Consider the following 13,467-nt stretch of genomic DNA (forward strand, 5'->3'; position numbering starts at 1 on the left):
GAGTAACGACAGTTCTGGGAAGAACTGGTCGCCCGCTTTCCTCACTATAATCTGAGCATCTGAGAAAAGACAGAAAAGAACTTCAGTACATATGCGTAATTAAGTCAATAAAACAGTTCTACAAAATTGACTTCTACAGAAGCCAAGACAATTTGGGAGTAAGATAACCATGTAGATAACCAATGGCATTATGTTTTTTAGTTGTTGCTGTGAGAAACCGGTATCTGAATCCGGAAATCGGAAATCTACAGAAAGGGGAACATCCGCTTTGGTAGCCGCTATCAAGCAACGTCATTGAAGACATGACTGTTGGCACTAGTGCGTTTATGTAATAGTAAAATGTAAAAGGTAGTCACGTGATGTATTAAAATAGCCACTAAGTCCTGTCATCAATCCAAAACCCGTCTTTAGTCACTAATACAATTGACAGTATGTTCTCTTAAATTAATGTACCTCGTAAGAACATTATAGTAGCGGTAAGGGATCCCCTTTAGTAGGATCATGGGAATGTGAGTTAGTTATATTAGACACATTCTTTCGTATAGAGCTTCGCTATTTGTTTTGCATAAACGTACTTTAATAAATGAAATAGAGGTAGCCCCGCTTATTATTGCCCACTTTTTCGTGGTTTCTGAGAGAATGTTGAATGTTATCGTGAGGTAAGTCTTTCTTGAAGCTTGTAGATAGACAGGGAATAGTTACATTATTGTTAAATACTTTCCAGTCTGTTGTTGGGTGGTAAGGAAACAACCGCTGATAAATGTCCGCCTCTATTGCTGTTCTTGCATTTCGATTTCAATATTTAGAAACAAAGTTAAAATCCTCTCCTTGCGTCCTTCATTTACGAAAGCGGACATAGAAACTGCCTGGAGAGTTTAAATTGAGTATATTTTGGTATTCCCGTTAAAGCAAATTACCAGAGGAAAATGAATTAAAACAAAAAATAAATGACTGTTCTCAATATTGTAATGGAAATTTTATACTTTAGAAGTACGAGCAGAATTCCACCAGGAGCTTCAAAATCTGCAGTAGCTCAAGTTTCATAGTGATATTGTCACGTGCTTTAGTGACTATAGACGGGGTTCGGATTGGTGACCGGATTTATTGACTACTTACAGGTCGTAACTACAAATAATTGTAACACTATTGCTAATTTCCACACTACAAATCTCTTCAGCACTATGTCTTCCCGGTCTGCTTTCACTAGTCATTACTCGGTAACAGCTCTCAAAAATGGTTATTCCTTGGCAATGTTTTCACTAGCCGTTTCCTGGTAACGAAGCTTCAGCTTCCGTTGTCCGCTGGTTAACTCTCCCCAACTGAACCCTCAACTGCACTGCACTCACTCGCTAAGCGGAACTCAGTCGGTCCAGTGATATAGCCTCGGAGCTGACGCACAGAGAACGCCGTTGGCAACACCTCTTCAATTGTTACGTGACGTCACCACGTACGGTACGCGTCACAACTCTTATTGTGACATTTCCTCAACTGTTGCATCCGGCCATTAACTAGCATAGCAACGGCTGTTTCTTTGCTATTACAGTTGTTCCCTTGAGCAAATACGCCACCACATTTTCAGTATCATGACAGTGGGATGTTTGATTTGCTTGGCAGCACATTGTATGTACACACACACGCACACACGAATTGGTAATACCCAGATCACAATTATTGACAGCGTTGGCAGGGGAGAAAGTGTTTTGTTTGCTTTTGAACTATAAATACACCGGAGTAGAATTTTTTTATTCTAATTAGTAAATATATCTAATATCAGACAATATATATAGTTGCGGCACAGAATGAATGTTATTAAATTCCAGGAATTAAACGGTATTCTTTGTTAAAATCATGGTTCGGTACAGAGATAGCAACCGCCCCTGTTGATAGAATATTTACAATATTTTCTATATAGAATTTAGTCTTTTGTTTTGCCATAAATCTCCCTGACCATGCACAATTCTTTTCATCCTTGTAACGGATATTCTAGGACTTCGTCGGTTCTGCTGCTCGAAAAGTGACAGTTGCACTGAGCACTGTCAGTCACTGCTGAGCAACGTTCTGTTCATATACTTGTGCATGTATCTTCACTCTCAACTTAGTTGATAATCGGACTGAACTACAAGATATGCAAAAACTTTAGTTCTGGAACCATCTTGGTGAATACGAAATGTTTCTATTTGTCAGCAGCTTATGTAACGATCCCATCGGTAACTCAGGCGATATAGCGTAAAATAATTCTATAATAGTGCAATGTTTTCAAAGTGTGGTGTTTGTACCACCGGTGGTACGTGAAAGGATTGCAAATGATGCACGTCAGAACCGTTACTAAAATTCTTAACACTGCTCTATCTGCCGTGAGATGTACTTGTAATTGTCAATTTATTACAAAGTTAATAGAAAGTCCGTCGAGTGTAACAATTTGTAGGTGTAACGGACCAAAAATGAAACAATTCAAAATATGTCAATTTATTTTTCATCTACTTTTTTGTTAATATACTGTCACTTGTAGGGGTGATTATTAGACGGTGTTTGGATTGGCGAATGGATTTGTTGAACAATTATTCAGACTAAGCGGAACTACAAGCGATTACAGCGCTACCGCTATCCTCCACAATTTACAAATCACTCGCGCGCGCGCACTCACACACACACTACGGTTTTTAACATAATAATTACACCAGTCTCGCTATAACTGTACCACACAATTAAGTCTTCCTTTCATAGCCGCATTCTAGCAACTGACACTTTGCTTGACAGATGAACTGCCATTCCTCAACTAACTGGATCAGTGTCAAAATTACTTTACGACTGGCGGTTTACAGCCAATCAGTTCGTCTTGGCGCCAGATCCCTTGTGTCCCAAGACCAGAGATTTTTTTTTTCCAAATGAACTATTGCAGTAATTGTACTTATATAACATCCTCTTTGACGAGGATATGGGTGCGTCTCTTTATGAATATGCTTTGCTTTTCGTCAAATATATATTTCTCTCATATAACATGTTATTGAAAATTCTTCCTTTTGCACTGCACAGAAGTATTTTCTCAGTACGGACTTTCAGAGCAGATCATGCCTAACTTACTTATCTTGTTGTTGTTGTTGTTGTTGGAGAGGATGGGTTTCCCCATGCACTTAGACCATATATTGATCCATTGTGCGTCCCCCTGTGATATTCTACCAGTCTCTATACCCTACCGGTACTGGTGCGTCCCATCAGTCCCGACTCAGCCAGCGAGTTCGGCCTCTACTGGCTCAGCGGTATCTCGATGCTTCCCCCATCTACCAGAGGCGTTAGAGACTACTGTTGGGCGGGAAATGTCCTGAATTTGGCTCAGAGGTCCCCTTGAGACATGAGGTTCTTTTACGTGCCGTAAAGCTACGACACNTACGACACGGGACCCACGGCTTAAAGTCCCTCCCGCCCTTAAAAATTCCACGACCTCCGCCGGGTTTGAACCCGCGTACCTTGAGTCCCGAGGTGGGAACGTTACCCCTAGACTACGGAGGCCGCTAACTTACTTATCTTAGTCATTTGAAGGGTCGTAAGGTTGACCACTGCCAGTTTTAAATCTCTTATATTTTCTACGTCTGGATTTACTTTGTCCTATACCGTGAACATGTTCATTCTTATGATTTTGTATCACTTCTGCTTGTTACCTGCACAATTTTGTTATATAATCGTATACATACGGAAAATTGAAAGCCGTGTGCAAATCGCGGACCGATGTGCGCCTTGGCAAATTTCCAGTGGTGCGAAGAATTTTGTTTTTAATGCGCAGCAATTTTAAGAGGTAGGTGTTTGCTAATTCCCAGGCGAGACAAGCGTAAATCATTACTGGTCTGATCAGTGCCTTAAAGAGGGTACCGTCAGACGGTCAACTTCCATTCGCTTTCATTTCTTGGTTTGAAACATCCTAGTCTATACTAGGATTTTTTTATATTTGTTTCCGTTCTTGGGGAACTTAGGATACATCATAGGATATTTCCTGTCTAATTTTCGCCTTTTGCATTGATATTATCACATCGGTTCTCATAATCCGCTTAAAGGACAGGCATAATAAGAGCTCAGAAGGCAAGATATCTTCAGCAGAACTTGTAGCATGAGGCATGCCTCTGAAGCCAATTTCCCTCCAGACGTAACGTCGATGTGCTCTTGTACTAGTCCAGCTTTAAATGTTTTGTGCACTGCTAACGTATTTATGTTTTGCGCTCGAAATTCCAGCACAGCGTTATATTGTGAATACTTCCGGGGCCTGCTTCCAGGTATCTCCGAGTGTAATCAAGCGCTCGATCAATGGTTCACTAGTGAACTGCCCTTTAATTTTGTTTGCTTGAAAATCCTCTAGGTTCGGAGTGAATGAATGTTTCAGCGCTGAACCTGTCTGAGCGTAGGCGGCATAGAACGGATTGTATATGCAAATAGAGCGGAGGTCCTGACATCTGGTTGCTGGAACAGAGACGATGAAGAGACCGGTCTCCCTCCACCCCCAGTCAGTCTGAGTGACAGTGTTCGTCTTATATGACTGATGATGCTTCGCCCCTTTCCATCTGTCTTCCAAAAACCAATGACATTAGGATAATTACAATCTACTCAGCATCTCACATTGTACGGGGACTTCTTCAGTGAAAGTAAAATACGAAACACCATGGTGAACTCGTATCGTAAATATTAGGGTGAACACTGTACACTAAAATTTGTGTTTGGAGTTGGCACAAAGTTCGAGAAAGCCATATCGCACATCGCTCCATATACGCGTAGTGCGGGGAGAAACTTACATTCAGCTCTGTCAGCACCGGAGTTCGTTTCCTGCTTAAAGTTCACTGCACTCGATAACGAATTTGACCCCTTATCTACAGAGCTAGAAACGTAAGCCAAGAATGAGAGCAACTTCTGTAGTCCCCCTACATTTATGTATTTCTCCACCAAAGAACGACAGAACCCATTAAACGAACACATGTTTAAACCTCGTTATAAATCATGAGGAGCGTATTTTTGTTCCTTGGCACTACAGCCCCAGTGGGTCTAGGTCTGCCTCCATGAACTTCTCGGTTCACTTCGGTTTTTCTAGATCTTACACATTCGGTAGGACTCCTTGGGCGGGTGATCAGCTCGTCGCAAGGCCTCTACCTGTACACAAACACAGAAAAACGCACACACACACAAACTAAACATCCGTGTTCTGAGTGGGATTCGAAGCCACGATCCCGGTTTCCAAGCGAGCGAAGNATGGGATTCGAAGCCACGGTCCCGGTTTCCAAGCGAGAGAAGACAATACATACCTTAGGAGCGTATTACAATGAAGAATATACCTGTATGGTTCACTCGAGAAAAAGATTCATTGTAATCTGGTTCAGCCGTCTGTCTGTCTGTCTTATCTATCCGTCCGTCCGACTATCTATCTATCTATCTATACCTATATATCTCTTTCCTGTTAACCTGAACATGTTGGTGATTTGATTCACCCTCGTACGTATGCAACGAAGACGAGTATGTACTCGTATACTTTCATAATAAGTGCGAAAGTCTTAACTCTTCAAGCCGCAGACAGAGCTTGTCTCCGGATTCCCATCGGGGGGCTCAGGTTCGATTCCAAGTCAGGTAATGTGGGATTGTTGGTGAAAAATATGACACCGGGAAGGGTTCTATCCGAGTACTTCGGGTTTCTCTGTCAGTTCTCATTCTACCAAGAACTCCAATTATTCCTTACTCATCCCTCCATCGACGCCATGTTTTCTCGATAATGACAACGTCGTTGACTAGTAGAAATAAAAATAACGAATATTATTTCGCTGGATTTTAGGTTTTCGCAACGGTGTCAATCTCTTGGCTCTGCAGTCCTCCACCTTCTTGTCGTCACTTGCTTGGCGAACTCTGCAACACTGAAGATGGAACTGTTCCCTCTTCCGGAAGATCGGTGAACTTCTTCGAGAATAACCGGTGTCACTTACCAGGAAATATTATTTTAAGGGATTATTTCCATAAACAACAAAACCCATTTAATCTTTAAGATTATGATGAACTAGACCCTTATAGTAAAAATAAAGGTAAAGCTATCCCTGTAACAGGACGTGGAGGCCCATAGGGTTGTCAGAGGTTGAGGGTCCCACATTATCTAGACAGTCGGTTCACAGATGGCGGTAAGGTTGTCAGCCTTAAGCGCCGGCTGCGCTTTACTCCCGGGAGATTCCTGGTACTCATTTCTGTTAGAGGCTGAGTCAACCTCAGGGCCATAATGCAGGTGGAAGGAATAGGTCAGTTGAAATTATCCACCTCATCGGGACTCGAACCCGCAACCTTCCGGCTTGTAACATAGTACCGCAACCGAATACGCTATCGCGTACCTCCGAAACCCTTTTAGTAATCATACAGTTCATTCACTGTTATCATTGACTTAAGGCTTCCGCGGCCAAAATTCTATATGGCGTCGACTGTTAGGAATATTCCGCTAAGAATGATGGAGGTTCTTGTGTGTTTCGCATATACTACAGTTGTCATCTTCAGGTTCTGTGTGACTGCTAAATTACTGCTGGCTCTTGCCAGTACAGTGATTCCCGGAGCCGAGTTCCGCGATACCCATGACCATATTTTCATGTGGTAGAATGACTGTAGACGGGGTTTGTATTGGTAATTGTATTTATTGAACTCTTCTGTAAGGCGCGAGACATCACTTTACCGTTCATTATTACACACACGTCTTAGTGTCAACAGTCACATCTTCATTAGCCGTTGCTCGGTAACGGTTTTCAAAGGCGAATGTTCCCCTTCCTCTCTGTTCACGTACTATTCCGATCCTCACCTACCAGCTTCTAGCAGCAACGGCTCGCAACTGAAACACGAGGTTTACCCCACTAAATCACTCACCAACTAAGCTCAGCTCAGTTGACTGACTGAACTCTCTCCTCACTAAATGTCCTACTAATATCTCAGCACGGACCACACAGAAAAAATCGTCCTTTTGTTACTGTAGTCTAGTAACGGTCATTGTCTAGTTGTTGGTTTCGTCGTCATTGTCTAGCAACTGGTCTACATGCCACAATATTTTAGTGCCTTACGGCTCTGGTTGCTATCAAAGATCTCGTGTGATGAAATTTTGGAAATATTTATAGAGCGGGCAGAGGCGATGAGACGGGAGTGAGGCTGTCACTGGGGGAATCGGGGGTTAGCGGTGCTGTTTATTGTGCTCTGTAGCATACTGATGCCTTGCGTGAGACACAGTATCTATGCACATACAAGAACCGTCTCTACATCTCAACTCGAAGTTCGTAAGTCACAGGTGAATTGTTTGCAGCAAGGAAAGATACGCACGCTACAAACACAGAGAACACTTTAATGGAGTTCAATGCAGTGCACCCGAAAATAAAATTCACTGTGTAAAAAGAGACACAAAATAAAATAAATTACCTAAACAAAATAATTACAAACAAACACAACCAACTAACATTGGTGGGTGGTGGGAATACTTAAAGGATACTGTCACCTTAGAGGAGACCTCTTCAAACTAGGCCTAAAGAACAGTCCAACTTGTGAGAGGTGTCAAGAAGAAAATGAAACAGCCACACACATCCTGTGCGAATGTGAGACATTAGCTTATTTAAGATTACGTCACTTGGGTCAATACTTTATGGAACCAAGTGACTATTTCGACTTCCCCACGTACAAAATCCTTCACTTCATTCGAAGCGCAGGATTGCTGAGGGGATAATCAAAAGGGGAAGCACAATAGATCACTGTGGTCGCAGTGCAAGGGCCAAGAAGGCCCACCCCTTGTACATTTATTCATTCAACTAACATTTGTTATGTATCGGAAACCCACCACCACAATCTACCTGATTATACTTAATAACTAAGAAATCTGCTATAAACTGTTTAATCGATCGAATGAACATATACACTTTTACACGCGAAAATAAAGACCAAGAATTAAAAACTATAAGAGAAATGTTAAATAGCAATTAAGACAAATAAAGTATATAAATAAATAAAAAACAAAGAGTTACTGGGTTTTTGGACTTTGTCCATTGTCCCATATTCTAGTCCAGTGATTGAGGTCAGCTCTTCCTAAGGGACCCGACTGAGTAGGTGTCTTCCTCTCTCACCTGAGGACGGAAATAGATCCGTTTTCCGAAACGTGTTTTCTAGTTTTTAGGATACTGGACAATGGGCACAGTCCAAAAACCCAGTAATTATGAGTGTTATATACATCGTCAGAACACTTTAGAATATACAAAAACACAAACTTTCCACCAATAACCCAAAACAGATACAACTCAAACATGTTACTGTCCAGATACGAGATTAATAAAAGAAGTATATAAGAATACCAACATAAATATAACATCCTAAACTACCAACATAATAGAAAACCACGTAAAGTCAAAAGAAAAACAACTGACATTTACAATTTAATCGGAGTATATCAATTGAAATGCAACAAATGTTCACTCAAGTTTATCGGGCAAACAGGACATATTTCAAGGACCAATAAAAAGAATATTTCCAAGCCATAAGAACAAACACACAAATTTCAAAATGCGCACAACATATACTAGACACAAAACAAATACATAGCACAATTCGCCACATTTTGGAGGTCTTACATATTGGAAATAAAGGACAATCGTTAAACACACTCGGTCGTTTTCACATATGTAATTTAAGTACATAAGCATTAAAAATGAATGACACCTTTGCAGGTATATAACCGTACAGTTCACATCGTAACAGAAGCATACGCATCACAATGAAAATAAAACATACCCCAAATACACTCCCTACCACCGACTCTATCGAAACGACCACTCCCTCCCACCTTACGTATCACGTGACCTACATAATATACTAGAGCAAGGAACAACAGCTAGTATAGACATAGCCACACCGAAGGAAAGACAACAGGAAGACGGGGCACTACCATACAAGACACAACAAAATGCACTAGTAAGTACAAAGGACAAAACTAGGAAGGAATATATATATATATATATAAAAGGAAAATAGGTTAAGTTTATTTGGTGCATCCTGTTGTGTTTATTATATAAAATTCTGTATTAGGATCCATCGTAACACAACAATGAAACGGTGAGTGTATTTCCTTGATGATGGCTTTAAAAAGCAAAACATATAGCTAAGGTGATATTGCCCTAGACCGTTTCATTGTTGTGTTAGGACGGATCATAATAAATAATTTTAGGAAATTTGTAAAGCTAGCCCTGTAAAACGCAGTGGAGACATAAGGTTGTGAGACGTCGAGGCTCACACATTTTCTAGACAATCGGCTCAGATGGCGGTGAGGTTGTCACCCTTACGCTCCGGCTACCCTTTACCCCAGGAAGATTCCTGATACTCATTTCTGTTAGAGGCTGAGTCGACCCCAGGGCCATAAAAGGATTAGGTGAACTAAAAAATCCAATAACTTCATCGTAATTCAAAACCGATACCTTCGTGCTTGAAGCATAGTGCCTCAACCGCGTACCCATATATGTGTGTATATATATAAAACCGTGATTTTTGTCCGCAAGCGAAATATACCGAGCGAGCGACCGCCGCTTGTCAGCGAAGTTAGTGCCAAGTTTAGCGGATAAAACATGTCGCGTGGTCAGCACAACGAATCCCCATGGCCGTTAATTTCGGTTTTATAGACCGGAGCCGCTATTTCCTTGAAATAACCCCTCAGTTTTGATCACGAGGCTGAGTGAGCCCCGTTCCAGACCCACTAATTCTCAGTAAAAATCTGGTAGAGCCGGGAATCGAAGCCGGACCTCTGGATCTGTATCCAGGAACTCTGACCACTAGACCACAGAGGCTAATATATATATATGTATNTTGTACAGTACTCTGATAGAGTTTGGGTCACCCATGGAACAAGTTAGGCAGACTGAAATATGTTTAAACGAAACGTATGATAAAATCCGTATAGGTAAACATTTGTCAGATAATTTTCCTATCCAGAATGGTCTAAAACAAAGACATATTTCATCACCGCATAGTTTCAACTTTGAATGAATATATAGGGAGTGGGCCTTTTCGGCCCCTGCACCGCTACCTACAGTGACCTATTGTGCTTCTTTTCGACTTTTCTTTAGAATATTCCATTAGGAAGGTCCAGGAAAACCAGGTGGGACTGAAGTTAAATGGGACACATCAGCTGCTGGTCTGTGCTGATAATTTGAATCTACTGGATGACAATATAGATACCATAAAGAGAAAGACACGAACTTTAATAGACACTAGTAAGGAGGTCTGTCTAGAAGTAATCACAGAGAAAAGGCCGCGCCATAGCACAAGCGGTTAGTCGCTGGCTTTCCACCGCGACCGCCCGGGTTCGATCCCGGGTCTGGTCAAGTGGGATTTGTGGTGGACAAAGTGGCGCTGGGGCAGGTTTTCTTCGAGTACTTCGGTTTTCCCTGCCAATCTTCATTCCACCAGTTGCTCCACAATCACCCTCACATATCATCTGGGGCTGGTATAATAGGCCAGAAGTGGCCGCACTACAAGAGACTTAGTTCCACCCCACTAGCAATAAAAAATCACGGAAAACTAAGTATATGTTGCTCTCCCGTCACCAAAATGCAGGGCAAAATCATGACTGATGTCATGATAGGTAACAGATGTTTTGAAAATGTGACACAGTTAAGATATTTGGGAATCACTATAACAAATCAAACCCTGATTCAGGTTGGAATTAAGAGGAGATTGAGCTCGGGTAATGCTTGCTACCATTCAGTCCAGAACGTTTTGTCTTCTCGTCTGCTGTCCGAAAGCAAAAAATTAGAATATACAGGACTATAATTTTGCCTGTGGTTCTGTATGGGTGTGAAACTTGGTCTCTGAAATTAAGGGAGGAACATAGATTGAGGGTATCCGAGAGCAGGTGATTGTTGAGGAGAATATTTGGGCCGAAGAGAGATAAAGTGACAGGAGATTGGAGAAAAGTGCATAATGAGGAGCTTCATAAGTTGTACCCTTCTCCAAGTGTAATTAGAATGAGCAAGTGAAGGAGGATGAAGTGGGCAGGGCTGCGTGCACGCCGGTCCCAGGGTATTTACCGAACTTTGACCAAATCTGTCACAGTATTGAAAGGAAAGTGGCAATTAATTCTTCCCAGAACTTCTTGTTATTTGTGTGATTGTGCCAACTCGGTGATTGGCTCTTGTAGCGGTTGAGTTGGCATGCACAAGTAAATAATTTAGTTGAGTTAAGTGACACGATTATCGTCATCGCCTTCAGACGCCTCAGAGACGTTCATCCGACTCGGGTTTGAGACGCTCTCTGTGATAAGGTCGAGCTTCTCGTGACATTTTCGGTTATCATTTTTCTTGTGCCATTCATCATGTCAACCTTTCCAACGGCTTGTATCGGAAATAACATTAACGTCATCGAGGGTAAATAAACCGTATAGTTTGTAAAGCATTCAAAAACCTATCAATTAATCAATCAGTCACGATATCATTAAAATGAAGATTAATAGGGAGTAATGGTTTATATGATAGGGTGTCTGTGAACACGTGAAGACTCCTAAGTGCGGATTTTCCTACAGGTTCTTTTAATACAGAAATTTCTTTGCGATTTTTAAAGTTTGGTAGCACCTGAACCTCCATCCGGTTCCCTGCAGAACAGAAGCACAGACCGTTACATCTGCACTCGCTTGCAGTTTTCTGATTCGTGTTCGTGGGAGAACTAGCTAACATATGAACTGCGACTTATGGAACATCTCGACTCAGGCTTATCGTGACTTTTCTCAGGCTCTCCAAACAGTCTACATCTTCACTACCATCATATTTCTGAATTTTATTCCATCTGCAATAATGAATTTGAGTTGCATTTATTTTGTATTATTACTGTCACGTGTATGAGTGACTGTACACGTGGTTTGGATTGGCAATTGGGTTTATTGACTACTTAGTGATCATAATTAAAGTAACCATAGCGTTATCGCTAATTGACACACACTGCAGTTCATTACAGCACACACTATGTCTTTTTACTCTGCTGTGTCTTAGACAGTCATTGCCAGGTGACGGCTTCCAACGTCTGATGTTCTCTTATTCTGTTTTCCCGAATTATTCCCGTGTCTCAGCTACCAGCGTCTAACAGCAACGGCTCACAGCGACTGAACTGCCGTAGTCCTCCTGATTACTCAACCAACTCACTTCACTCTGCTGTACTCAACTGCACTGCCTGTGTACGGGACGTTACCTAGCAATGTCTCTGCATGCTGAACTACTGTGTGAAATGAATCAGAATTTAAATACGACTTTTGTAGAGTAACCGTTTGGGATATTGAAAAGTCGTCTGTGAAAATAACATTAAGTTGTGTCTTACAGTGAGAGGGTGAGTGGCGGGAGGTGGAGGGAGGTTGGCTCAGAATCTTGCTGAAGACTGCCCTTCTGTTTTAGTGATGTCAGAACCTGAGTTTCTAAGCCTAATAACTTAACTATTTATAACTTTTCTATATCTCTGCTCAGTAAACGTAACCGATTCGAACTTTCGAGAACAGTACAAAAAGGGGTCAAAGTGGAGATCACTGAATTGTTTCTGTGACAACTGCGCAGGCCGCAAAACTTCTGAAACTCGGAGCAAATCAGTGTACATAGGCAGGGTACAACTACGGAGGCAGTCAGTAGTTTAAGACAGTAGATATTGTCTATTCTTGCTTGGATTTCGATTTCCAGTGGCACACAGTGGGTAGACAGAGAGACAATTTCCCCTCTGACGATAACATTGTGTCGTGTCATCGTGCTGATAATGCCTCAGTGGAACTGGATAAACTTAGTTTCGGTTGAATCCTCCTATATTGCTGCATCCTAAGGCTCATGCTGACTGGTCTACTGACGTTTATATGCCATGTCAGTTGCTAAGAAACATCTACTGCACTTGCGGTTTAGTGTCGTTCCAATTTTGTGTGCCCCTTAAAAGCAACCAGTTTCAGATGTGGTCTGAAAATTTTACTGTTTGAAAGTGTCACTTCATACATTGCTACTCGTGTTGCTACAGAGCTATATTATAAGATAAAATATGCACATGTTATATTTCTGGACATTACCCATTGTCTTGTTTTTATTTACAAACACGGTCTTTAAAAAGCAACAGCTAGGAGACTGGATTTTGTGTCCATCTTCAGGAAAACCCTACTCAGTTGGGCTAATTCCCATTTGCGGATAACTGTACCAACATAAGTTAGGGCACGAACCATCTGCGAGAGCTAAGACAAAACACTGAAAGAACTTGAACACGTGTGAGGCCTAGCAGCAGAGATGTATCATAATACAAGTCACCATTGGAGGGATAAATTCTCCGTATGGTGCCAAGATACAAACACTAATTTCCCCACTCATTCTACACTGGTCGCAATTGTAGTGCTTTTCTTCCTTCTGCTGTGGTAACGGGAGTCCATACAGTCTTGACAGATTGGTTGGATGGTTTATCAGGGACATGTGGGCGTATTCCTTTTATTTCATTTACATGTGT

The 13,467-nt window shown here is 41.6% G+C and overlaps 1 protein-coding gene across 3 annotated transcripts in view; it reads left to right on the forward strand.

Annotated features, from left to right (window-relative positions):
* Nucleotides 1–13,467, forward strand: part of LOC111867947 (synaptotagmin-7) — a 980,264-nt gene that overhangs the window by 200,838 nt on the left and 765,959 nt on the right. The window lies entirely within an intron of this gene.

The sequence above is a fragment of the Cryptotermes secundus genome, unplaced genomic scaffold (assembly GCF_002891405.2).
Source record: "Cryptotermes secundus unplaced genomic scaffold, Csec_1.0 scaffold67, whole genome shotgun sequence".
NCBI classification, from domain to species: Eukaryota; Metazoa; Arthropoda; class Insecta; order Blattodea; family Kalotermitidae; genus Cryptotermes; species Cryptotermes secundus.